Source organism: Lagopus muta, chromosome 2 (assembly GCF_023343835.1).
Source record: "Lagopus muta isolate bLagMut1 chromosome 2, bLagMut1 primary, whole genome shotgun sequence".
Taxonomy (NCBI): Eukaryota; Metazoa; Chordata; class Aves; order Galliformes; family Phasianidae; genus Lagopus; species Lagopus muta.
Window position 1 is genome coordinate 108193282 of NC_064434.1, and position 27027 is coordinate 108220308.

The 27027-nt window shown below is 38.2% G+C and overlaps 3 long non-coding RNA genes across 28 annotated transcripts in view; 2 read left to right on the forward strand and 1 right to left on the reverse strand.

The window, feature by feature from the left end:
- LOC125688813 (uncharacterized) overlaps positions 1-12185 on the reverse strand; it is a 30961-nt gene extending 18776 nt beyond the window's left edge. Inside the window, exon 1 of the long non-coding RNA XR_007374912.1 lies at positions 11836-12185. This is a non-coding gene — a long non-coding RNA (uncharacterized LOC125688813). The remainder of the gene's footprint in view (positions 1-11835) is intronic.
- Positions 1-27027, forward strand: part of LOC125688811 (uncharacterized) — a 457848-nt gene that overhangs the window by 129225 nt on the left and 301596 nt on the right. The window lies entirely within an intron of this gene.
- LOC125688812 (uncharacterized) lies at positions 21-5397 on the forward strand. Its single transcript, XR_007374911.1, has 3 exons — positions 21-446; positions 4932-5044; positions 5267-5397. It is a non-coding gene; the product is annotated as an uncharacterized LOC125688812 (long non-coding RNA).

Genomic DNA, 27027 nt, shown 5'->3' on the forward strand with positions numbered 1-27027 from the left:
GACTTCGTATACAAATACACAGTAACACTTCAGTATGAATAACTGACAATAACAAGCCAAACTGCAAACAAAATAGAAACTGCACCAGGTTACTTTGGGGCCATTGTTTTTATTCTTAACTACTTGCCATTCAATCGAGCCTAGTAATTTTTAAAGACGAGTTAACTGGAGGAATACCCTTAAAAAAGATTATGTAGGTTTTACACCACTTTGCCATTGTTTTCCACTTGTGGCTGGGATAAGCATCCGGTACTTGTGCGTGTGAGTGGCTCCCTTTTGTTTTCAGTTGTCAGATGATGTTAGAAGTGGTGGTCAGACCTAAAGAGATGCGGCTTCACCGAGCATTTTTGAAGTGATTTTCTCTGTGGATGATCTGCTGCAGGTCAGTTCAGTCAAGAAGGTATCTGCAGTAGCCTGAAGTTTGGAAAGCTCCCTCAGCACAGCAGGTAAAACATAGGAAGTGATTTTTGTCAGGGTTCAAAAATGAAACTGTGTGTGCAAAAAAAATGGTTTGTATGTTTTTGCAGCTGCAAATAATTGGGAGTAAATGTAATGGCTAGACCTGTTGCTTCATATGTGTTTGCAGATGATTACATTCTCATCTTGCTGCTTTAAATTGATAATTCAGCTCTTGAGTGAAGTGGTTCTTTGCTTATAGCCAAGATCTGTATGTTGCTCTGCACTGATCTCTCAGTTGGGACGCAGAAAATACTGTGAGCATGAATTGTTTTCACAAAGCTGCAGCCATCTATTTAGGTTATGTATGAGAAATAATGCGATATTTTTCTGCTTCTTGAAATCACAGGCCAATAAAAAATATTTATCCAATGGCTTGTTTTGAGAGTTGTGGGAGAACTGGGCTTAGAAATATTCTGATGCTCTTCTACAACATCGTGATTCTCAGAATTACTGTGCTGCCTCTGACAACACTGGTTGTTAAGGAGAAAATTCTTTGGAGTAGACTCGAAAGCGAATAGTTTCAAGAAACCAAACCAGTTTCCTTGAAAACGTAAAGAAAGCCCTTTGTCTTAGAAATAGATGAGTATGTGTGACAAAAATTTGGAGTGAAGCTGAGGAAAACTTCTGAAACATTTCATAAGTATTAAATTTGAATTTCTTCCTGAAAAAAAAAGAAAAAAAAAAAAAGTTTTGGCAGAAAATTTCCCTTGGTTTTGCAGTTTCACTATGATTGTGAATGTGGGGCAGGAGTCTGGGGGTGTTCTGGAGTCAACAACAGCTTGAGATTGGCACTGGTAGCTCTAAGCTCATAGAATCAGAGAACCAGTTGTGTTGGAAGGGACCATTAAAGGTCATTCACTCCAACTCCTCTGCAATGAACAGGAATGCATACAGCTTGATTACGTTGCTCAGAGCCTGGTTCAGCCTGACCTTGTTTGTCTCCAGGGATGGAGCATCCACTGCCTCTCTCGGCAGCTTGTTCCAGTGCCTCATCACCCTTATCATCATCTCCCCTCCTTTAGTTTGAAACCATTTTCCCTTGTCCTGTCACAACATACCCTGCTAAAGGGTCTGTCCCCTTTCTTCTTATAGCCCTCCTTCAGATACTGACAGGCTGCTGTCAGGTCACTTTAGAGCTTAGAGTCTTCTCTTCACCAGGCTGCACAGCTCTCTCAGTCTGTTCTCACAGGAGAGGTGTTCCATCCCCGGGCTCACTTTTGTGGCCCTCCTCTGCACACTCTCCAACAGGTCCACGTCTCTCCTGTACTGAGCACTGCACATCTGGACACAGTGCTCCAAGTGAGGTCTCACAGCACAGAGCAGAGGGGCAGGGTCCCCTCCCTTGCCCTGCTGACCATGCTGGTTTTTATGCAGCCCAGGATACGGTTGACTCTCTGGGCTGTCAGGGCACAGTGCTGCCTCATGTCCAGCTTGACATATCTAATGAAATGATAGTATTAAATATATGTATATATATACATATGTTTACTATTTTTCTCCCCTTTTTTTCTGTTTTAGTGAGTTATAACTGGGGGGGAGGGGAGGAGGGAAGGGAGATGGATTTAAGTGCTGCCATGGGAGCTCAGCCCTCCAATTTCTCACTTGTGTTGTAATTTCCTCTTGTGTTGAATGTTGTTGGTGGATGTTACACTCTTCTGCTTAGATGAATAACTTCACCTTTGGAAGGAGATAACTGTGCAAAATGGAAGTCATTATAGACTTGGAACTTCCCCCTTTTATTTCTCACATGGGTTATATTAGTACTGATCTGAGTAGAGTTAAGGAGAGAAAAAAATCCTGCTAACGCATCTTGTGCATTTTTCGGCGTTTCCACAGTTGTTTGGGTTTATGCATCTGAACTATGGAGTGTAAAGTTCCTTGGCTTTAGAGAATTTCTGTGTTATATTTTAAGATATCTGCATGCTGAGAAGCTGGTCACACTACTCCAGTAATGTACTCTTCCAATAGGTGTTTTGGGAGAAAGCTCAGCCTTTTTTTACACCTGGTGTAAATTCTTAATTCCGGTTGCCACAGAATTTGAAAGGAGTATCATTATGTCCCTGTATGCCTTGTCAGCAGAACATTTAGCAGAGGGATTCAGGATGTGCACAGTGTCTGTGAAAAGGTTTAAGAGCAGCAGCAGCAGCTCCTTTCGTGAGCATTTGTGGGGTGAAGTCTAACATCATTGCTGCGTATCTGCACAGATGCTAAATGGCTGTCATCAAAAAACCAGAAATGTTCAGGTGTAGAAAATTATTCAAATTATGTAAATATTCAGATGTTTTATATTAAAATAAGAAGATGCCACCTTGTGGTAAGAAAGATGTTTTAATGCAGCCAGAAAACCTTTGGGTGAACAGGGTGCACCTCTGAAAGCCGGCAATGATTTAAAATTTTATTTTGCTAAGAATGTGTTTCATCAACAAAATGACTTATTAGTTAGAGAATGACATGGCCTAACTTCCCCTTCCTATGCCCTACCCTCCCCTTTAGTGTACTCTCGTGCTCAGGGCATTGAGGCAGCAGCTGTGTGTTTGTGCTCTTGTGTGCATGCAGAGCTCCTTGCCACCATCCCCGTGCTGGGCATGTGGCTCAGAGAGCCCAGCTCAGTGTTTCAGGACTTTACCTGACCTGTAGTCAAGGCCGGCTGATGGAAACATTTCCTTTACAAAAGCTTGATTCCACCTCTCGATTTATTAGGCTGGCATGTGTAACACCTGTTGCGTTATTGTTAGCAATTAGATGATAAAAAGCTCGCTTGCCGTTGTACCTATTCCAGCTAAATGTGCGATCGCGTGGTGAATTGTGCATCCTAACATTCTCTTTCCCATTAGGATGCTGTTCTTCAATTGTTTGCTAAAAATTAAACAGGATATGTGGTGGTTTCTGTGTTTATTTATTTTTTTAAAAAGAAAAAAAATGCATTCTGTTCTTCTGTGTTCTATTTTCTGTGATTTAAACGCTGCACTGTCTCAGTGCAAGCTCCTCTAAGCACTGTCATGCACATGGTAACAAACTGCTCTTGTCGCATTGTTTGGGTTTCTGTTTCACACAAGGACAGTCAGAAAAAAATCTCTCAAAAAAAAGTAAGGGAAGATTCTTAAATCCTAAACTTTACACGCACATGGTTCCGAGCTGCAACAGATGTCTGCCCTGTACAGGAACTTCTATGCACATTGATGCTACATTCATGTAATGATAATAATAAAGGGTTACCATTTTTTCCTCAGTTTGGAGAAGTATTGTGCTTGTAATTAAAACATACTTTCTCTTAACATAATTTATTTTCTCACATAATGTATTTTGACAGAATATTATAAATGTATATCTCTAAGCTTCATGACCCCATTATGAGGACAATTTTCTATAGTAATTCGTTTGTGTTCTGTTTCTTCTTGCTTCCTGATTACACAATCAGTATTGAATTGTGCATCCAACATCCTGATTAAAATGAGACAAAAGCCTTGTGTGCAGCCTAGCTCGCTTAAAATCTCTTCCTGTCCCCATAAAGACAATGGCAAAATTCTTATTTCTTGAGAATTTGATGGCAGTAAAATCCATTGCGAGTGGGAGAGTTACAGGTGGAGCTCTGGCTGGATCGTGTCAGCCACAAAGCTGGTTTGGAGAAGCACTGCAGAGAAACAGGAGAGCTGTTAAATCTGGGAGAATGGCTCTCACTTTTAGGGTTGGAATTAAATAGAGAAGTTCTGGTCAGTGACAGGGTTAAAGTATCCGATTTTTGTCTTTTTGTGTTTCTGTTTTCTTTGTTTCTTTCTTTTTTTTTTTTGTTTTTTTTTTTTTTTTTTTTGTATTTGTCTGTTGTTTGACTACTAATTAGAAAAGGAAAAATTCAATTCATTTCTTTGAGAATATGAATGAAATGAGTGCTGAGTATATAAACATGCACTTTTGTGATGCTGAGTGGGACTTGGTAATACCCAACTAAATAAACTAAATCTTATGTTTTGTACTCAAAGATAATCTGAAAACTCAAGCAATCTCATCACAGCTTTGCCTGGATCGTGGATCCAGGATCAAGGAGCATGGGCTGCTCGGAAACAGCAACAGTAGATTTGTCAAATGTGTTAGAAAATGGTGTGCCACAAATATGAGCCGTGGGCCAAAGTCAGTAAAATGCTGGTTAATAGAAATTAATATCTTAAAAAATTCCTTAGAGCAGATGTTTGGCTTCATGCTCCCTGCTAAGTTTTAGGAGCTATGAGTTCCTAATTTTAATACTGTGGCTTTTTTTTTGCTGGTTTTTCCTTCGTAGCTCAAACAGTTTTATTATCCCCAATCAGTGGAAATAATTCCAGTGGAAATAATCCTAGTTACTGCAGTGGATTACTTGGGACATTGAAATGCCACGTGGTGACTGCTGGAACTGGTCGGGAAATGGGAAATGTCTTGTGCAACATTTCTGACCAGTTCTAATTATTGCCATTAATTTATCATTGAAATTTTTTAAACAGAATTCCTCTGGAAGGTATGACCTACTCTTTGAAAGTGGTGGAAAATACTTATTTTTAATCACCTTCATCTCAAGAGCTGTAATTGAGGTTATGAAGTTGTAGTGGATTAACAGGTTAGTGATTTTTTTTTTTTTTTTTTCCATATAGAGAAAAAATTCAGTGAGTTTCTCATAGAAACTTTACTAAGTGCTCAACCTTTGAACACAAATGCAAAATCAAACGTTTTAAGTTAGGGACGTAAGCCTCACATTAGAAATTAATCATGAGATGTTTTGGTGATAAAATCTCTCTCGTTTGAAAATGTAATTTATTAACCAGCTCAATATCTATTTCAGGGCATTATTCAAGCTCCAATAAAGATTTTCATAATATTTTAATAATGCGCCACTACTAAATCTCATGTGAAAGGAAAGCGTGGTATTCTCTCGCCTTGCAAATCACCTTTATTCTGTCCCCTCTGGTTGCAAAAGCAGAAAACCAAAGGATATGACCTCACCACGGCCACCTCTACCAGTGAGGACAGGTGGGATGTGGATGGCCTGTGGCTTCCAAGACCCTGGGGTGCTCCCTCCTGGGTGCAGTGTGGCTCTGGGACCTGCCGGGACCCCATCTCTTGCACCTCCATCCCTTTCCTGCCTCCAGCCCTCCCTGTCCTGATTGGAGCTGCTGCTGGCTCGCGCTCACACATATGGCGGTGGAAACGAATACACATCGTGTGTTTGATCAAAATGGACTGAAACAGATGGAAGTCTTGGGATCGCACTGTGTTTTCTCTTTTTGTGCTTGATGAAGGGATAGTCAGTAAAATGCTAGCAAAGTATTACTTCTGGGGGAAAAGACTTGCCATTCCTCTTGCATTTTCATTGTTTTCTTTATGTAGTAAAAAGAATAAAATAAAGCTCTTAACATGCTGATTCTGGGAAGCCTTGTACAAAGCAAGTCTGGTACGACGCTGGAACGGTGCTATTTTGCCTGAGCTGCAATTATTTTCATTTATGAAATTCCAAATTCTAAATTCTGTTTTAAATATTGAATATTTCTGGTGAAATGACAGCTTGTGCTAGCTTTAGGATATGCCTGCTTGGTAATTATTCATGAGGAGAACAGCTGAAAACAAACTAGTTATACACCTTGGCAAGTCACTGTGATTTTAATTCTGTGAAATTTCCCTATGGCCATGTGACTTTATTTAAAGTACTCTAACAGTGCAGATGTCCAGAATGCCAGAGTTGTTACAAATGTTATTCCTGTAAGTTTTGAATCATCCCTGCTTCAGGAAAAAAAAAAAAAAAGAGAAAAGAGAGGGGGCAGGGGAAGGAAGGAAAAAAGACTGATGATACCGTGTGTGTTTTGAGTGTTTGTCACATACTTGATTATGTGCTGCTATCGTACATTACTGGAACACAGATATATCATAAGTAATATATCTCAATGCATGTTCAGGGCATATAATGGAATTTGCAGTACCTGGAAGAATGCATTACTGAAATACGCTAAATATTTTAAAATATCTTGTTTAAGCTATGATTCAAAAGGCAGCTTCAGCACTGACATTTTTGGAAGTTTAGAAGTCTGATAATTTCTGTGTAATATTGGATGAAGAATCGAAATACTTGTGCTAAAAATAAAACATTTCTCTGCTTTCCCCTTTTCTTCTCCTTCTCCATATGGCTCCTGAAACATTCCTTCATTTAAATAGGTTTTAAAGCTCTCTCCTTATAGTTCTTAAAGCATTCACTGCTCATGAGACAAAAAAACAAACAAAAAAAAAAAAAACAAAAACAAAAACAAAAAAAAAAAGAAAGAAAAACAAAAAACCCCAACATTTTAGCATGTGCTATTTTTGTTATTCTAATTAGAAAAAAACAGCTGGTCCTGCACAGCTCTGAGTACAGTCTTTTTCAACACATTGTTCAGATTTTTTCCTCTTTTTCTGTCAAGCTACAGACTACCACCTCTTCTCATCCCACACAAGCCAGCCCCCCAAACACCTGCACACGCAGCCCTAAATATCACATCTGCCAGGGAACAAAAAGAAAATACTTTATTGGTCAAAGGACGCATACATCAAATTATTCATATTAGGAATATATATATGCACAGGTAAGTGGAAGTGACATCAGGCTGATGGCCAGCAGCTTCACATTCCATTCAGAGGTATTTTTTAGTGTGTGTAGCATGCATTCTTTCTCATACAGATAAACCAACCTAACTGCTTTCATTTTTAAAGAAAGATAATCAGCCTTCACTTAGGGTTTTGATATCTGTAAACGTGTGTGCCTACAAATAATCATTGAAGCTGATCAAAGTCACACTCTCTGTTGCTATGGTAATGAATCCCCATTTTGTTTACGGATGGGTATGCGCCACATGACAAGAAATGATGTCAGGTGGAAAGCTGAGATAAATTAAATTTGTGGTCTGAAGTTATTAACATATGTTTTGTGTGAGTGTGTGCATGTATATTAACTAAGGAAGGGAAGATCCAGAAAATTCTGTTCTTTTGAAAATGACATGGAAATACAGTGCTGACAACATAAATCACGGCAGAGCGGACTCCAGTTAGAGGAAGGAGGTGCAGAGCCATGGGCAGTGACGTTTCTGTGGCACGTCCAAACTGATGGAATTGCTCTTCAATGATCCTCCTCGTTATTTCTTTTCCTTGCCCATTGTTTCCTCTAGTCTGCAATTCCATTTGATGACTTTTGAAGCCATCCCTAACTTTATACTTGCATTTTTTTCAAAAACATGTAGTCAAAGCAGTCATTGAAGAAAATTTGTTTCTGTATGAAATCTGGATGTGACAGCCTGTTCCTTTTAAGATTTTTTTTTAATATATGTATGTGTATGCATGTACGTATGCTTTTGGAGAAAGTGATGGAATGCATTTTCCTAAAAGAAAATGTACTAGCTATTTCACCAAGTGTGGATGAGAAGCTGTTTTTATCAACAGTAATTTTTTCTCCTTGGTCATGTATTTACATAGAAAGGATAAGAGAAATGCCTCGAGCCAGCTGAGATTTCAATTTCTCTGGCTTTCAATTCCACTCTTCCTAGTATCTGCCATGGTACCTGAATGAAATCCCACTAGTGCCAGTGGAGAAACTCCACAAGTTCAGCAAGTTTGGGATTATGGGCTGGCATGCATATAAAAAGATGCAGAAGCCAGCAATTGAAATCTGTAGTGTTTCTGATGCCTTAGGGGAAGGGGAATTCATACCAAATTAAGTAACTAGGGTGTCTAATAAATTTTCCTGCAGAATACGTTATATTAATCCTTTTTGAGAAGGCGTAAGCTGTAAGGAGGCAACAGAAACCTGGAATTCACGGAATCACAGAATAATTGTAGGGGTTGGAAGGGACCTCTAGAGTCCAAACCCCCTCCATAGCAGGCACCCTACAGCAGGTTTCACAAGTAGGCGTCCAGACAGGTCTTGAATATCTCCAGAGAAGGAAACTCCACAACCTCTCTGGGCAGCCTGTTGCAGTGCTTTGTCACCCTCACCATGAAGAGGTTCTTTTGCATATTGGTGCAGAACTTCCTACGCTCCAGTTTACAGCCATTTCCCCCTGTCCTTTCCCCATAGACCACTTAAAAGATGTTGGCCATGTCCCTTTGTCTCCCGCTTTACTGTCCGTAGCTTCTGAAGGGCAGAGTGTTTGGTATAGTAGAGATGGGGAACTCCCAGTAAGCCCAGCCTACACTTTAGTATTTTGTGGAATTGTAGCATCGTTGTTCCTGATTTTCAGTTTTCCCTTTTTGGGGCGTATCCCTGCATTGAAAGTAGACCAGAAATGCTTTCTAAAGAAAGTGATATGTAGCAGTTCTGTTACACCAAATATCTTTAAAAAAAAAAAAAGAAAAACAACAACAACAAAAAAAGAGAACGCTGAAGATTGATTGATATTTTTGTACATTTAGATGTTATTATTTAATATAGGATCAACACCGAATTTGTTACTTTGAAGGCCGGAGACCATTTTTCTGTTTCTTCAGATATATAATAATCTCTCTAATTCACTGTGCCATGTGGTGGTGTACACACCTAGCAATAGGTGTGTAATTGAGGGCAGAATTTGACCCTTTGATTCTGTAAATCACATATGATCATTACAGAAGAGCTCAGATCTTTAGACGTCGTATGATTGCCAGCTCACCAGCCACCCTTCCTTTGTCACATTATTTTTTTTTTAAAGAGTCTGACACTCTAATGAAAGCAATACAAAAGGCTGCCAGAGCCCAGCTCAGAATGCCCAATTTGCTTTGACTGCCATTTTAGAGAGCAAAAGTGTGTTCCATTATTTGTATCGATATTAGGATGAACTTAGATCAGCAGATCTTCTGGACAGGGCCGTGCCTTTGCTTTTGTTTGAAGGATTGTGCGCATCTGTGGGATCACGTAAATAATAAGTCAGTAGTAGGAAAATTAATGCATGACTGAAGGTGGGCTGATAGACTTTTGATGGCTCTGTGGAGCACTTAGTTTTAAGCATTACTTGATTTTCAGCCCATACACCTAAGCAATAAGATTTCAGAAGATTCTGTGTGTGTCTTTGCATTTTTCTCAGCTGTTAACACTTTTTTTTTTGTTTAATTTTTGGCTCAAGTTTCTAGAATAATCTATGGTACATCCAGTTGTTCTCATTACCTGATGTCTGCAGTAAGGAGAGAAAGTGTGCTTTTGGGCATGCTGTTTTGAAAATCTTGAATTTCTTTTCCTTCTGTCTTTCTCTGCCACAAACTTTTTCCTGTCCTCCTCATCTGTGCTACTTGGGGAGAATGAGAGCATTAAAGCAAGCTTGTCAAACGTTAACCTGATAAAGAAAAGCCTTGGAAATTCATTTTGTTCCCTGGAGAGAGGCTCTATTATTCTGAGATGCCCTCTGCTATGTCAAGAGCTAAAGATGCTTCATGAACCACACCCAGCAAAGATCCTCCCTTCGAAAGGCTTAGACCTGTTGAGCATCCTTTTCATCATTACAACACAGAGTGCATTGGAGCATCTCAGATTAATCATCTCTTCCCACAAGTAGGATTTCCTTTTGTTAAGACCTTAGGGAAGCTAAATTTTTCAAAATACACACTGGATGGGACTGAAGGATTTTTTTTATTCCTTTGGAGCCCCATTCACAGAAGCAAACCTCCAAGTTTAAACTTAAAAAACCAGAGGCAGCAAGGGCTTCAATTCAGAGAAAGAAAGATGCATTGGCCCCAAGATTCTGTGAAGATCCTGCATTCTCCTGAATGCTGGAGAAATTTGTGAAACTCATTATCTTCTGGTCCAGCAACTTAAGGAAACCTCTCTCAGATTTAACTTTGGCACACATATTACTAAAATAAGATCTCTAAAAATGATCTTGTTAATCTTAGGTATAAAACAATGCCTTGATGCCTTAGAGGTTGTTTGCCTTCCTTCCTTCCTTCCTTCCTTCCTTCCTTCCTTCCTTCCTTCCTTCCTTCCTTCCTTCCTTCCTTCCTTCCTTCCTTCCTTCCTTCCTTCCTTCCTGCCTTCCTGCCTTCCTGCCTTCCTGCCTTCCTGCCTTCCTGCCTTCCTGCCTTCCTGCCTGCCTTCCTGCCTGCCTGCCTGCCTGCTTGCCTGCCTTCCTGCCTTCCTTCCTGCCTTCCTGCCTTCCTCCCTTCCTCCCTTTCTCCCTTCCTAGCTTAATTTCCTGTGCAGGTATTACCAATGAGAGGCACAGATCTTGAGCCCGAAGAGAGTTCTTTTGTGATGTTACAATGAGAGCATTATTTCTGTATGTGAAAAATACTTTTGCTGTTGTTATTAAATATAGAAAGAACTTTCTGACTCCAGATCACATTCTCAAAACAAAAGCTAACAACACCTCCCCCCCCAAATTACTTCATTTAATTCTAAGAATTAGGAAGTAGCATTAAGAATCATATATTGAGGTTTTGAAATGCACTCAGTTGTAGAAAATCAGATACGTGGAGCTTATAAAGAAGTTGGATGCACAAAGTAAATTCATATATGCAGTACAAAGTTAGGCTTCCATATGATTTATTGGGTTCATTTGCTTCCCTTTTCTACTTTTATTCTGGATCTTTCTATTGTTTTTCCTTTCAAAAGGAATACAGTACAGCAGATTCATCAGAGGCCATTATTTACTGATTCTGTATATTGTTTTCATAATGGTTGAACTCAGCCATTCATGAACTGATTATTGAGTTTTAGCAAGTGGCTAATGAATCATTGATGCTGGCTCAGTGAGAAAGAGAGTCCTTATGTTCCTGCAATTCTGCAGGCTTCCTCCAGATTTCACAGCTAGTTTCATTCATTTCAATTATTTCTTCCCTGTCTTCCTCTCTTGGAATATTACCTTTAAAAAATACAAAACCAGTGACCTCTGAAATCATGTTGTGTGTTTTTCATCAGTTAGTCAGTGGCCATATGTGGGCTAAAAGTAAATTTAAGGAAGAATGAAGAGGGTTTTTAAATTTCATAAGGTCTCGGGCAAATGAGAAGCTTATCAAGAAACTTTGAGTCACCGTAATTCAGCTACATTAAAAAAAAATGTGGAGTTTCAAATGAATTGCTTTAAAAAGCAAGCAAAACAGAACTGTTTATTAATTTAGTGTAACCGGTTATTTAATATAGAATAGTAATGAATTGCCATTAAAGATACTACATTACAATTGTAATGTAGCAGTATGGAAACTTTAATAGTGGCCTGTGAAAGAAAAGTTCTTTTCATTCTCAGTTTTCTCTTTCAGCTTTACAAAATGCCTGTCCCTACAGAATTGTTATGAGATAATAGACCTGAAAGATTTATTTCTGATAAAAGGTTTAAATTGGAATAGCAAAAAATAATAGCCCAATAACAAGAGTGAATAGACATTAAAATAAAGAGGAAAGAAAGAAAAAGACACAGAGTGATTGCTTACCTGTCCACAAAAATGAAGCCATCATATTGCAACTTGATAGCAGCTCTCTGTAGCCTATATGTTGAGATTCAGAAGGGGGATTGACTCACAGGGTTTATTCTCTGCTTTGCTATGCGTGTGAGCTCTGCAGGAACAGATTTTCCTGGAAGTCATTTCTATGTGGATTAAGCCACACTTGTCACCTTCACCTTTCCTGGAGAAGAAAATTACATTCTTCATAATCTGCCAAATCTGGTTTGTTTTGATTTCTAAACTGTTATTATGAAGATAGTTTATGGTGAAGTTGAATAGCGTTTGTGAAATAAGAAATTCCAGAAGTATATGTCAGAGATCACTGACAGGTTTTGAGGTCTTGTTCGTAGTCATTTCTGATTTGAAATGAGACTTCTGTGGTCATTGGCACCATTCTTATGCAATGGAACAATGCTTTTGGTATTTAATTGAGGCAGTAGCCTATCCTTTACCTTCTGAGGACACTTAGTCAGAAGACAAAGGCTGGATATTTCTTTTACAGGGTTGCTTAAACATTTTCTTATTTTCTTTCTTTTTTCTTTTTCTTTTTTTTTTCTTTCTTTTTTTTTTTTTCTTTTTTTTTTTTTTTTAAGAAACAGAGAATCTAAATTTTTGGTAGAAAATGAATATGGTTCATTTAGTATTATTCATTATGGGCTGCATGTAGTGGTAGATCATATACTGAAGATTTCACATAGACTTCCTTTCCTCGTGTGGTTCCCTTAAATATTCAGATGTGTGATCTTACTCTGTCTCTGTTTTCTTTTTCTGTTTTCTTTTTCTTTTTTTTTTCTTTTTTTTTTCCTGTTTATTATTATTATTATTATTATTATTTTCTGTGGTGGTTTTTTATTTCCCTTTTTTTTTTTTTTTTTTTTTTTTTTTTTTTTCTTTCCTAAGCAGAGGAGGGCAATCTTATCATGGGAGGCAGCTCTAAAGAGCAGATGACAAACCAGAACTGCTATTATCTGTAACAAAAACAAGCAAACAACCAAAAAACAAAACAAAACAAAACAAAAACCAAAAAAAAAAACCAAACAAAAAACCTCTGCAAAAAAATTAACATGAAAGTCAGACCGAAGTGCTTGAGTTTGATAATGCTTTTCTTTCTATCTTGCTTTGTTCATCATAAAAATTAACTTAAACAAGTAAAAAACCCAATTTTCTACAAGGACAATATTTTCCTGCTGAAACTTTTGAAGCAGCTCTTACATATCATTAATAAACAAGTAGCTTGTAGTTCTTGCTCATGGCTTAACATCAGAACCTTTCTGATCTTTGTGAGAAGACAAGGTTGCCAGGGACTGGTGGAAGGAAATGTTCTTCCCCTTGCAGCTCTGTTGTCTAAAAGCAGAGAGCATCTGTACCATCTTAAACCCCATGCAGCAGAAGAAGGAGGAAGGAACAAAAAAATATTTTCAGGAATATGAAATGATCCTACTTCAGTGTAATAGAAAGTCACAGGACCCCACAAGTAGGCTGAAATGTTTCCTTTCCAGATTTTTTACTCTTCGTATTTCTGCTCTCAGAAATATTCTGCCATGGACAGGATTGAAGTGCAGTTAATGAGATCTGACTGGAATTTTCATGAGGAGTATCTTTGTCAGATTTGTTCCAAAATAGCAGGAAAAGATATTCTTTATGCTCAAATGAATGAATAGAAACCCATTCTAAAAATTAGGGAGTAAATAAATATTATGAAGTGTTAAAAATCATTCTTTTAAGCGTAATAGAATAAGTGAAATTTGTGATGCACACATATTCTCCAGGACAGACCTGGAAAACTTCTGGGATCTTTACTGTCAGAGCTGCTGGAGTTGCAGAACACCTGGATGTTTTCTCAGGTGTGTTTAATGCTGCCGAGGAGTTAAGCTGAATGGTTTGAAAGATTATTTTTAAGATAAGGTTTGTAGTTTTTATTTTAGAATAACGAGACGGAAAAGAAAATGAGCGAAGTGGTATCCCAGCGTATTGCACTGCAGACTCAGAGGGAGTATTGTGTTCCCACCCCTCGCAGACCACAGGAGCAGATCGCATATCAGGCACAGAACAAAACAACAGAAGTCCCCCCGAAGTCCGACGGAGGCTGTTGAATGGAAGCAGAGTAGGGGCAGCGCTGCGAGCCTGCGGGGCAGATATGCGGGCGCTGCACATCACACAGCAGTGCTTCGGTGGGGGATGCAGGCAGCAGCCGGGTCTGCCCGCATGCCGCTGCTGCGGAGAGGAGTTAGCTCTCTAGCAGGCTGGCTGCAGCTCTCCAACAAATAAAAGCACCTCGTTGCAGGTATTGAATGCACGCTGTTCCGAGCATGCTTCCCTTCAGAACTCTGCCTAGGAGCGTGTTGAACTGGATAAACAAGGGAGATGGGCTGTCTGCTGATTTTGTGTTCGTTGAGTTTCTCTTCTCTTGTCAAGGCTTCGGGGAAGGAATGACAATGCAAATATGCTGCAGTCTTTCACGCCAATATTCATTTCTTTCTACTTCTGTCCAGACGGGTCGGTGTACCCAGAGAGGCGAGCTATTAATATTGCCTTTTTACAGCTAAATTATCTGACTCCAGGATTGTTCACAGATTCTATTAGAGACCCCTATGGAGGATTGCTTCTACAAATAGGCATTTTAATTCATCCGGGTACACTAAGGTGTTACCTTCCTTTCATTAATAAAACGGAAACTCATAAAGAAAACCAGATTATCCTGAATTTATGATCAAGTAATTTTGTTTCTCTTAGCTCTGGTAATAATTGTGGAACGTTATTTCCCCGTTTCTTTTCCTTACTCCTTTGTACACATAGACAATCTTAATTTCTCATGTTTATTTATCCTTTTTTTTTTTTTTTTTTTTCATTTTAATTTGACAGGGAAAGCTATCTAGGACCCCAGGAGGCAAACGCTAAGACTGAAGAATTGGTTCTTCCACCTCTGCTTTAATAAAATAATAAGTAATTGGTTCATATTTACCAATCCTTTACAATTTCTAAGTTATTCTTTTCCTGTTTCATCTTAAAATTTCTTACAAAGGCAGGTTTAATACATTTGTATTTTTATGGCAATTTGTAATCCACACGATGAAGTGATTAATGGTTCTTTCATCTTGATTTTAAGTACTGAACTTTTTACCAGCATTTTACTAATTTTTCCATGAAATTAAGCTTTTCTTTCTCTTTTTAAACCATTATTTTAATATTCCCTTCCCAATTACTCAACATTAATGTTGTTAACAGACTGACTAGATGTGAGGTCTTCAATAGGGATAAATCACCACAACTTTACTGATTCTGACCTCTTTATGTCGCTTGACATCAGTGGCAAGCCTGCCTCTTTATTGACAGATGCTGTTTCGGGGGGAAAAACCCCAAATTCAGTTCTTCGGAAGGCAGATCATGCAATGGATCACTTCTCAGCTGCAGAGCACTTCTGGAGCACCTCTGCAGAGACCACTTCAGTTGAACAGCTACTTCATGGACTTCAAATGAAGTGTGCATAGCTAAATGATCTCTGTAGGTGCCTTGGCTAAACTTCTGGTAGGAGCCTGCACTTCTGAGATCTCTTAAGAGGCACCTACAGAAATCATCCAGTGCACTTTCTGGCCGGCAAGGTATTTGTGATCCAAGTGTGTTCAGCATAGTAACGTACCACAACAGTAAAATTTGGAAGCACTTAGAATACCAGAAACATTTTCAATATATTCATTCATATGGCCTTTTCATTAGGTAGATACTCTTCTCCCTTAAAGAAATGAGATTTTAAAATAAACTTGAAAAGAAGTCACCACTTTAAAAGCTAAATGATTTCACCGTATTTTAATAATGGTCTGCAGAAATGACAAAGAAAGTGAGAGGGATGCATTTCTATCCCTCGCACAGAATGATAATCTTCCCCAAACTACAGTTCTTATTCTTCTGAACTCTCTTGTTAGTATCCCTACTTCCCTACACTATCATCATTTCCCTCTTCAAACATTTTTACATGGTCCCTGGGTGCGTATTTCAGCTCTTCTAATGATGTCCTCATCATTTTCTGATAATCATTGGTGTCCACCGAGGCTGCATCCACAGCATTTTTGGATACTAGTTTAGAGGAGAGTTCTTTCCAAATTTGCAACGGTCATATTGTGCATAGAAGTGAGACCTAATGGCCATCGGCTCTAAAGCACATATGTTGGTCAATGCGTATTTTAGTAGAAGTGTGAGAATTCATACTTCTTATCATACATTCTTATATCCATAAGCTATTACTGAGTTAAAAATGAATTTTCGTTATTTCAAAAATCATTTCCTTTAATGGGCAATGTTGATTATTTTTGATAATCTAGTAGCTGAAAAGTAGTTTATGAAGATGGCCTAATCTCTCTTAATGTCTCTGCTGGTATCATGGACATTTTACTTCTCTTTCTAAATGAAATCTTTCTTGCTTACACAATCTTAACCTGCTCAAGCATTGAAAGCCAATAAACTACAGAATCTGTTAATTTAGAGTTGCTGAAGTTGCTGAACAGAAATATTTTCAGTTTGATATTACTTTCATGATAAAGGAAGCAATAGCATGAAGATCCAGACAATGCATTCCTGGAATGTGTACTGAAGATTTTATTTTTTTCTTTCTTCCTTTTTTTTTTTTTTTTTCTTCTCTAATAGAAGAGCATAGAAAAGAAGACTTAGGGATGTGGTACTCCAGTGTGTGAAATTTTGGCAGAAAATTAAGATTGCATTTCAGTTATATTTTCTCAAGAACAAACATAAAAGCATTTAGGAAAAGATCACTCTGCCTGTGACAGACCACATGCCCAACTCTTCTGAATGAAATCTCACTTAATGGGGAATTAGAGTAGGTACAGTAGTACCTAAATGTCATTTATCTGTCACATATCTAAATTATGATGTGTGTGTTTGTGTGTATTTATTTATTTATTTGCTGCATATATATATCAATCAAATATATATTATCAGTGTCCTTTTGCAAGGCAGGTCAGTATATTTCCTCTGTTTTATGGTCAGGATAGTTAAAGTACACTGATGGAAAACTGAGTGAGAGAATCCTCCATAGTAACACCTGACGTAGCATCAGCATCTTCAGTCTCATCTCAATCCAAAAGGATTTTTATTTCCAGAATGGAAATAAAATAATACAAATCTTGACTTGATTCATCTTACACCAGTGGGCTTGGTTTATGTTAGCTGTCTTCTACAATTAAATATTTTACTCTAAGCAAATGATATATGATGATAACCTATACGTTTGGCTCGGTATACGTAACAAAAATTGAACTCTTAGTGGCAATTATAAATCACAAGACAGTTCTGAGAAATTTCTTTTTAAATACTACTGCTTTTGGATTGCATTAAGTTCTGAAAAAAAAAAAAAAAAAAAATTGTCTGAAAAGAATTAATTGTACCAAATGCAAGGAAAGGATTCTATTAAATTTCCTGTTGTGATCTTCATTTTAAAGATGCATGTAGAGCACATTTTCCACCCCCAGTATGCGTATTGCATAAAGTGCAACTTCCTGCAAAATGACTTAGCGTACACAGAGCATAGAATTTTTGCTGCATATACAATGAACTTCATGGCAGAGAAGCAAAAGTAATTTCCCTAATGACTGGTTGAAAATCTTGAGATCTGCAGAGCATCCACTTTTTATCTCTAGCAAAGCATACATGATCTCTGTCTGCCTATTTATGACACTGCAGTATCTGACAAAGAATACTGCATCATGCAGTGCTGAAACAAAAAGAACATGTCAAAACTCAAGTTGGAATCTTTGAAAGGTCTCCTGAGGAAGAATCATTCTGTTTTGTAACACAGCCCAGTCCTGAAAACATCTCTGTAAAACGTGTCCAAAGGACCTATAATTCCTTGTGTAGTCTAAATGCCCTCGCATTTATCCACAAATTTAAGTGCAGGTTTTTAGATTGCAGGTCTGATTATGTGCAGCTGCTAAAATCTTGCGTTTTAGAGTACAAGACAGCTCAGTTTAAGCACTACAGCTGTGTCACTGTTGTGTTTCCCACTGGGCTTCACCTGTCCTTCTTCCCCTCCTCTCTGTGCCACGTTGATGTGCGCGGTTGAAGCAGTGGTGGGCACGCTGCAGTTCTGGGAGAAGGTGATGCTGCAAGCATGCAGCTCTCTGCTTTGGGGAGTGGGGATTCTGCACTGCCACAGTGCATGGAGCTGCATGTGGTTGTGGGGGACAGCCCCTCTGTTGCTGGCCCCTCTCAGCAGTCAGGATCTGGGACAAACTTTGTTCCATTTTCAGCTTGTGTCAACAAATGTCTGCTTTGTTTTACTTGAGATAGGGTTATTCTGTTAATGTTTAGGTCCCTGTGTTTGTTCAGAAAGCGTGCAAATAATACCTAGCTCTAAAGGAGCATCAGTATTTGTCTACAGTTTCCTTTAATATGTCGCTGTAATCATCAGACAACTGGTGTGACAAATATTCTTTCTTTGTTGGTAGAAGACCAAGATGAAGAGGTGCATCAGCACTGGCACACTGACTCTGCGAGGCCTTTTTTTTCTCTCTGATTTTATATCTGCGTACAACTTGAAACCAGTAATTGTTATTTCTAGGGAGTGTACAAGGCAATAAATAGCTGTGTATCCCCTCGCTGTAGCAAGTTATACTTCTGTGAATCACAGACTAATTGCTGCAAATGTTAAAGTCTTCTCTCCCAGAAACAGTTGATCTTTTGTTCCTGGAAATGTAATATCAAGCCATAGTTTATCAATAGCGTCGTCACGAATACCAGGGACATGAAGACCTACCTGTTCTTATTTAGATATTGATGGCCTCCTGAAAGCATGTGGGATTCTGTGTGTACGTGCACACACAGATACCCACACACAGTTTGAGAGTGAGCGGTAAATTTAAATCGGTAGGCAGCACCCTGGGGGATAAAATAAGGAACTGAAGTTCCTATGACCAGGCAGTGCTAATGTGAATAGTTCTAATAGATTTCACATGGGACTTCAGACTGATATCTTTGCTATTTATCTCTGGTCTTGTCAACTGGAAAGCCAGAACTGACGTTTTGAAGGAATACACTTAGCTTCTATGCTTTGGCCGATGTTCTTCCCATGATAAAACTGCAGCTGATGTCCATGTCTGTGTGTGTGCTGGCTGAGAGCATGGCTGGCTGCCTACAAAGTTTTACTGTCTCATCAGTATTTAACCTCATTACAGAATGATGCAGAGTTGCTTGTCTATGGAAGGAGCTGAGTAGCAGAAATGTAATTCTGTGTACTGCCTATGTACATACACACAAGTCATCAGTCCCATTTTGTAATTCTCTAAAATATTTGTACACGTTAGTTTAAATAAACATTTAGCTGGTTCATTATTAAATCTTTATATAAATTTCCTCTTCTATAAGATGTTCAGAATCTTCAGAATTCATCAGCATGTCTTAATACTCATGCTTGACTAATGCTTTACATTTATAGGAGTTTTAAAAGGCAGGTGCAGTGTGACATATCAGAAGAAGCAAATTAAACTCTTGTAAAGCACAGCTGGAATGCTAAAAATGTGTATTTGTAATTTAAATATGTGACACCATCACACTGTAAAATCAGTTCATAATTAGAAAACATCTGTTTTTTTTCCAATAAGATGTTTAATAGTATATTTAAATAATTTAGAATGCAATATGGGGAAAAAAAAAATAATTCAAGCTACAATAAGTGGTTCAGGACATTTTTTTTTGTTGTTTTTTTTTTGTTTAAATGTCCTCCTCCAGATCTTTAAGTAACCCATCATTTTGAAGCTAATTCTTGGTTCACATTATAATCGCCATTGATGAAATACATATGCCAAACATATGTGCTGCTATGACCTTACTGTCAGTCAAGAAACAGGTTTTTGTAGATGCTGTTGTTAAGAAGGATTTACACACTGTCGTGCTGCTGTTTTTTTTTCTCTTTCTTTTGATTATTGAAGAACTGTGAGTCAAGTAAAAGTTGATTATTTTAACAGTGAAATTTACATGAATACATATAAATATAGTAAACACAATGATGTCTTAGGGGTTTATGATTTCTGGAAATGTACTTAAGCTAGATTAAATACTGACTACAAATGTACTGGGATCAATTCAAGTTTAACTAATAAAGTTTGAACAAAACCACAACTTCTCAAATGAAGTTAACATGGTAGATTAGCCACACATCTGTCATCAGTGCTCACGTAGGAGAGTATTTATATTTGTGTGATGAAAATCCTAATGGATGTTTTTATCCTTCCTGAAGTGTGCAAGCAGAGCATTCCCCTACTTTATTGGCAGTAAACTATATAACCTTTCTTCTGACATTGCCTAAGCATCTATTTAAGATAAATAGAGGCCAGACATTTCTGAACAGCATTTGTGTTCTTTTTTTTTTCACAGACATATGTGTATGAAAGCTTGAAAGTCTTCACACATACTTGATAATGCCTAAAAAGCACACTAGGTACAGCAGTACTGTGCAGAGTTATTTTTCAGCTCAGTAGCTGGGCAATGGTGTTAGTAAATACTGTAAAACCCATCTATCAACTCTTCCCAGGGATGTGAATGTTCTGGAGACAAAAACGTCTTCAGTTTATACCCTTCCCTTTTTATTAAGACTAATGTTTGCCCTAAAATTGAGAAGAAAGGTAAAACTAACTTTTTGAGGGCCAGAGTACATAAAGTTAATGTGCCTCCGTTTGCATGCATCTCCATCTCCATCATCTTTCAGCAACCTTTGCTGCTGCAGCCCACCACAAGCTTTTCATCAGTTTATGCATTGTACGCCAGGGCAAATAATGACAGAATATCTAGCTAAAGAAGGGGTACTTAATCAGCAATCAAGATTCAATTTGTTTTAATTTTAGCAGGTGTTTGTGAGGTACATTGATGGGAGAGATAATATGTACTGCTTTCATTAGCTCTCTTGTTTTTGTGCTTGAACATTTAAGAGCCAGATGTTCGGAGGTGAGCTGATCAGAATATTAAGTCTCCAGAGGTTGGTTTCCATAGTGTTTTACATTCCTTTCTTTATCTCCCTCAGTTCACCCTGAGCTATGAGGTGCAAGTGCTCACAATGACAGACTATATCTCTGCTTCCTATTCAACTAAAGCTTTAAATTAGTTTAATTCTGCTAACTGAGCCTCCCCTTCCCCTCCAAAAAAAAAAAGCAAAAAACTCACACAAAAACACAAAACTCAAACCAAACAACCTCTCCACCCCCCACCTTTATTCTCATAATCTGCAATTAATTCTTGGCCTTTGAGTCAGACTCATTTCCCATTTAGACCCAGTTTAGTTGATAAGCCTCTCTAAGGAATTGTTTGTTTAGCAAATCATATTTTGGCTTTTCCTCAGTAAAATCAAAGAAGTGCTAGCAGCCAGTAAACTACTGATTCCATTGCCTTGCTAGTTTAAACATGTAAATCTAGAGCACTTCTTAGCTCTGGCACAAGACACAGCAGCTCCACTGTCCTGTCCTGGTGCTGTGCATGGATGGGGATTGCAGGCTGCCCTTTGCAAGCAACCTCCGTCAATCAGTGCTCTCTAAAAGCAAACGTACAGGCTGTATTTGAGTATGGTGCTGGTTTTGTGGCACAAGGTCACCGAAAGAATGTACTGGAGTAGACAATGGGATTGCAGAAGAAGACAGGCAAACTTAATCTTTTGTTTTATGTTCTCAGCCCAATAGGTAACGTTTTAGCTTTCACTTCATAGCTGCTACAGTAATGTCTGTGTTCTCCTGCATGATATACTCTCCCAGGGCTGTGACTGGAATTTCTTTCAGTAGAGAAACTAACCCAGAAATGAAGAGTTAAATAGAACTGCCATTGGCAAATGCTATAATGTTTTCCCTCACTATTAATTGTTCTCTGTTTACTTTGATGCTCAAAGATTGCCCTGTTTTACAAGCATATTTTCTTAATTGTGTCACCTTGTACTGTAAGTATGTCAGAGGGGAAACATTTGCAAGTGATTAGATATGGACCTCTGTGTCACCAAATGTATGAGGTACATACCCTTATAGGATATAATTTTGATCTTTTAATATGCGGCCATTGACCCAGACTTGTTATTATCTATTATAGTTTATAATAATGTATCTCTTTATGATTAAATGATGATGCCCGGCAGAACACTATGATTAGCATTTCAGTTATTTATAGATTATGTCAGAGCAGTAATAAACATAAAATGCTGTTAATGTGTGGCTAATGAAATCTGGACATGAACAAGTTTATGAATTGATATAATTCATTTGAGTGTTCTAACTGAGCTGCTGGTTCTCGTCATAATTCAAAAGCTTAGCAGGGTTCACCGATTAGGTGGTAGACTAATTTGCTACAAAAAGTCAATGGGTTTTCATCGTCTTGGGCTATCATACACAGCATGGCTGATTGCATAAGGACTATACAAAGTAATTCTCATAAATATATTTATTAAGCTTAATATGTTTTGTGAGGTTAGGATGGAATCTGCTAGTGCACAACATATGTGGAACAAAATCACAGTGTGTTAGATACTAAAAAGATATGTTCAGTAAAATCATTCAAGACCAGATCGATGAGGGAGTTATTTGAATTTTAAAAAGAGAGCAATTCAATATCAAATATAAATGAGAGCCATAAAGAATGATGCAGATGATTGACTGAGTATGCTCGACGTTTATTTTACTTTGGCATCATAATTTCATTTCATGCTACAAATGCAGCTTTAAACTTAGGTTACATAATGCAGAAATAACTAAATGTGTTTGCAGAGCTAATAGTAGGAGTGCTGCTTTCTTGTGGCTAGGAAAAACCGAAGCTCATTTCACACAACAGTGTGTGTTCCAACTTTTTCCTGCAGTGTAGGTTCTTGAACACTACCTGTCCTTTTATGGCACTGTCTCTTGATAACAATATACCCCAAGTCCTGATCTTCAAAAAAAGCATTTATAGAATGCTATTGTGTTTGGTTTGGTGTGATTTGGTTTGGTTTTGTCATTTCCTCTTTGGTATCTTTAGTGGTTGTTCTTTTTTCACCCTTTCTCTGTGGTTTTAATCAGGGTTGAACTCATTAGCAGAGCCCTTTTCGACACCCAGAAATGCTCTGAAAGTGCTAGGCTACCTAATATTCATTGTATAATTACCTTTACGTTTTCCATAATGCACCATTTTGGAAGGCTTTGTTTGAAGGTGTGTGCAAAAGATGACTAGGCTCCTTTGTGAAGAAAGAGAATGAACTCTGAGTCTACAAGACATTAGAAAATCTCTTAGATTAAGTAAATAGCTGAAATTTATTCATTTTTAATACCAACACACATAATTAACAAACAGCACTAATGCATCTAAAAATAGCCTAAAGAAACAAAACTGAACGATCAGAAATGATTTTGTTCTGCTTCTCATTCAAGAATCTAACAGGATTATTTATGATATGACTGTGGAACGCTGTCTTGTTAACAATATTAGTCACAAAATTGTCAATTTTTTTTTTCCTTTTTAAAAATTCTGTGTCACAGTTAAAGGAAGAGGGAAGCGCCACTTGAGGAAATGGGCATACAGTTCTGCAATCATCTCTTATTCTAACAAGAGTCCAGAAAACCCTTTTATATTCCCCTCTCGCATTTGTATCTTGACCCAACTTTTGATCCATATGAGGCTCTGCACTCTAATCTTCACTATCAGATTTTTCTCTGTTGCTTCCCAATATCGTTCACATTACATGCATTCCTCCCCTGCATTACATAAATCTTTGTCTTGTCTGCACAAAAAGAGACCTGTGTAGCTATAACCCACACACCCCAATCGCTCTTCTCCCTCTCCCCAGGTGGTTGCTGCAGAGCTCCGTGTAAGATTTGAAGAAATTAAGAAATGCATTCATAGCTTTTTCTGCTTTGCAGAGGTAGTGAGCTGAAAACCATCAGAAAGATTTTAGGTGAAAAAAGTCCTTCCCTTTAGCAATGCCTCCTTCATGTTAGATCTGAAAAGAGAACCTCTTTCACATCTGTTGGCTATCTGCGATATCATATTCCATACACACACTGTTTGCATTTTGTTTTAAATTTATTTTTAGTTAATTAAAAATACAGTTGGCATTTTTTTCCTGTGTCACAAATGAGAATGCTAGCATTTCATTTATAAAGTGATATGTGGTTCAACTTCTGCTCTTGATATTTTCAAGAGGCCAGTGATTAAAAAACCTATGTGGAATATGCTCTATTATTGCCCTCTCTAGGCTTGTCGCATAAAACCTTAAAGGTTCTGGTGCTAAATCCCCAAGGCAGCATTTTGATACATGCCAGATGTTTACTCATGGGAGAGATAAATGTTTAATAATTTTTGCTATTGTTACTGTTTTTACAATGTGTTATACTGCTATGGCTTGCTAAGGGTAAAGCTCTGTTTTGCTGAAGGAACAGGCGTATAATAAGCAAGATGTTTACATTGCCATCATCTTGTTTTTGCTAGCAACATGGGAGATTTCAACCCAAAGCCCAAGTAGCCCGAGTCCCTCAGAGCTGACAAAGGGCTTTAAATGGGCAACTTGAAATCTGATTGAGGGAAGAAAGCTTGCTAAACCCTCCAGTTGGTTTTGAAAGTCTAAAACTTCATTTGATTTTAAGGAACAGCTCGGAAGCTATTCACACAGCTTGCAGTGTAAAGCAACAAGAAAAAAGGGCTGGGCCTGCTATGTTTCTCTGTCCAAGAGGAGTAGCGCTAATCCCATTTGTCTGTGGTATTTGCATTTGTACCTCCAGTGTAATAAACCAGTGCTCATCTCCCTGAATCAGAGATGTGCCATATATTTTTTAAAATAATATTATATACTTCAGTGAAATAGATGAAGTTGATCCCTGTTGAAATACTGATAATGTCAACAGAATTACTCTGGCTTTTGGAGCCAGTGGGAGCTGACAAGAAAAGGAAAATGGAAATCATCTGGATAGAGACTATAATGATAAGAGAATGTTGTGCATTCCAAGCACAAAGCATAAGGCATCCAGGAAGAAACTTGAAGGTTGGGTTTCTGTGTGTGTTTTTCATTCTGTCTTTCCAGATAAGCAAGAGGGCTGTAGTTTGTTTTGTTTATTTTTCTTATCATACATAGGGAACCATAATTTCATACTGCCTTTCTTATTATCTTCTTCTCAGTCTCTTTTCTGTTGTGTATCATTGGGGAGAGAGTTTGACAATACAGATATTCTAATCAGAATGCATCTTAAGGCTTTCTGACTGGTGAGAACTGCCTTATGTGGGATAAATATATGCATATATATATGCATACACGTATCTTTAAAAAGTTCTACATATGTAGAAGCCCTAATGTGTCTTACAAATAGATATACATACACTCCTTTATTGAGAGCAAAAATATTCACTCTTCAGTATTCCGAGGCTATACTCAGTTTTGCTGCTGTTCAGGACAGGCATGTGAGATGGGATGTACCTTTCACATCTCAGTTCCACTCTGGTCCCCTTGAGGAGGAGGAGCATTTGGCTGCTCTTCATCTTTGCCAGCTGAATGACGTTTTCTTTCATGCAATCCATGTGCTCAGGGTGGCAGTTTAGTCATGGTCAATGTCAAGAGCCATACGCCATCATCTGACCAGCAGATCATACCAGGGCTGTGCTTTTGAGCAGTGGTCTTTTTGCTGCTTTTTCTGATGCTGGATGAAAACCAAGCTCAAAATCAAGTTCTAGAGTTATCTTCTAGTTCCACAGGTATGAGCTTCTCGTTTGTCTGAGTCTGTGAGTACAATGCAGTCAGCAAACAGATACCACACAGTTAGCATTCAGATGGGCTGTAAGCTGCTTACAGACTTCAGGAAGATGCTATGGTGGAGCATCCTAATGTGATTAGAGCTCTGTTGGACCTGAGGCAATGGCTTGTGTCAGACTCAAATAAAGACTGGATTTCAGGTGCAGCCAAGAGGAACTCTTGCAAATCTGTAAAGTCTGTCCCTTCTGTCATGTTTCAAGAACTACGAAGTAGTTAGTACAATGATGCAGTATTCTTTTCTAGAAAGAACTTTAAAATCTTCCTGGGTAAATTAGTGGTTGGTTTAACTGGAGCTTGAAGAACACTGCTACTAGGATTTTACCTTCTCATTTCTCCACAAATACCCTGCATTTCCCCATCCACTTTTTCGTCCTATAGAGTTGCATCCTCTGTAGCTGAGTGATACCTGAAGTCATTGACTGCAGTTTCTCTTGCATGTCCCATATCAAAAAGGAGGAGGGGAAAGGCAACAGTAAATCTGTGTGACTATATGTGAGTGTATCCTAGTTAGTCGGTGTGATCAGTGCTCATTTCAAGGAACACCTACTGAAAACTGACCTTCATTTAGTAGCCACGAGCATCCTCAGAAAAATCAGTTCCTTTAAAAAAGAAAAAGAAAAAAAAAAAGGCAGAATTTACCTCCCTTGTCTCTCTACTTGTCCTGAAGGGCAAGCAAGGTAACGTGGAACTGAGGATCCATCTAATTTAAGAAGGATGTTTGCTGAGCTCTTTCTCTCATGCACATGCACTCTTTCACTTATTCACCTTTCCCACTGCATTATCTTAATGAAATGAAGTAACATTCCACCCGTGCCCCCCTGCTCTGTTTTTCCAGTTCACCCTTGTCTAGAACTTGTAATTGCTTATTGCAGCATTTTTGGGCTCTAGATCCTCATTGTTTAGACACTGAGGACCTAATTCTGTTGTCCTGAATAAGGATTGCAAAGTTGGATCCCCACCAAAATCAGGAAAGTGTTTGTGATTATAAAACTGTGTCACATATTTCTCTTAGCCAAGTCAAGCTGATAAAATGTCTTGTTCTGTGAAATGACATCATTCTCAAAGGAGGAGGAAAAAATTAGGAATATAGGTCAGGTTGCTTTCAGAATAAGTCTGATTTTTACATGAAGTGATTTTTACATCTTGTGGTAATCTGTAAATTTGTAAGTTTAGCATCCTGTGTAGTACACAAAGTAGTCTTCGAGAATTCTGAGAAATAAGAAGGTTTGAAGACTTAACTAAACAACAGGGCAGTTTTTAGCAAGCAGTGTGATGGGGATCCATTTGAAAAGGCCATCCAAGCCCAAAGTTTGAGCTAGCTAGTTAAATCTAGTTTTCCATTTTGCATATATCATGAATGAGCAGATCAACTGTTAATAAATGAAAATATAAGAGATGGTGATGTCACTTACAAGCTGGTAAAATTCTGATGAAGT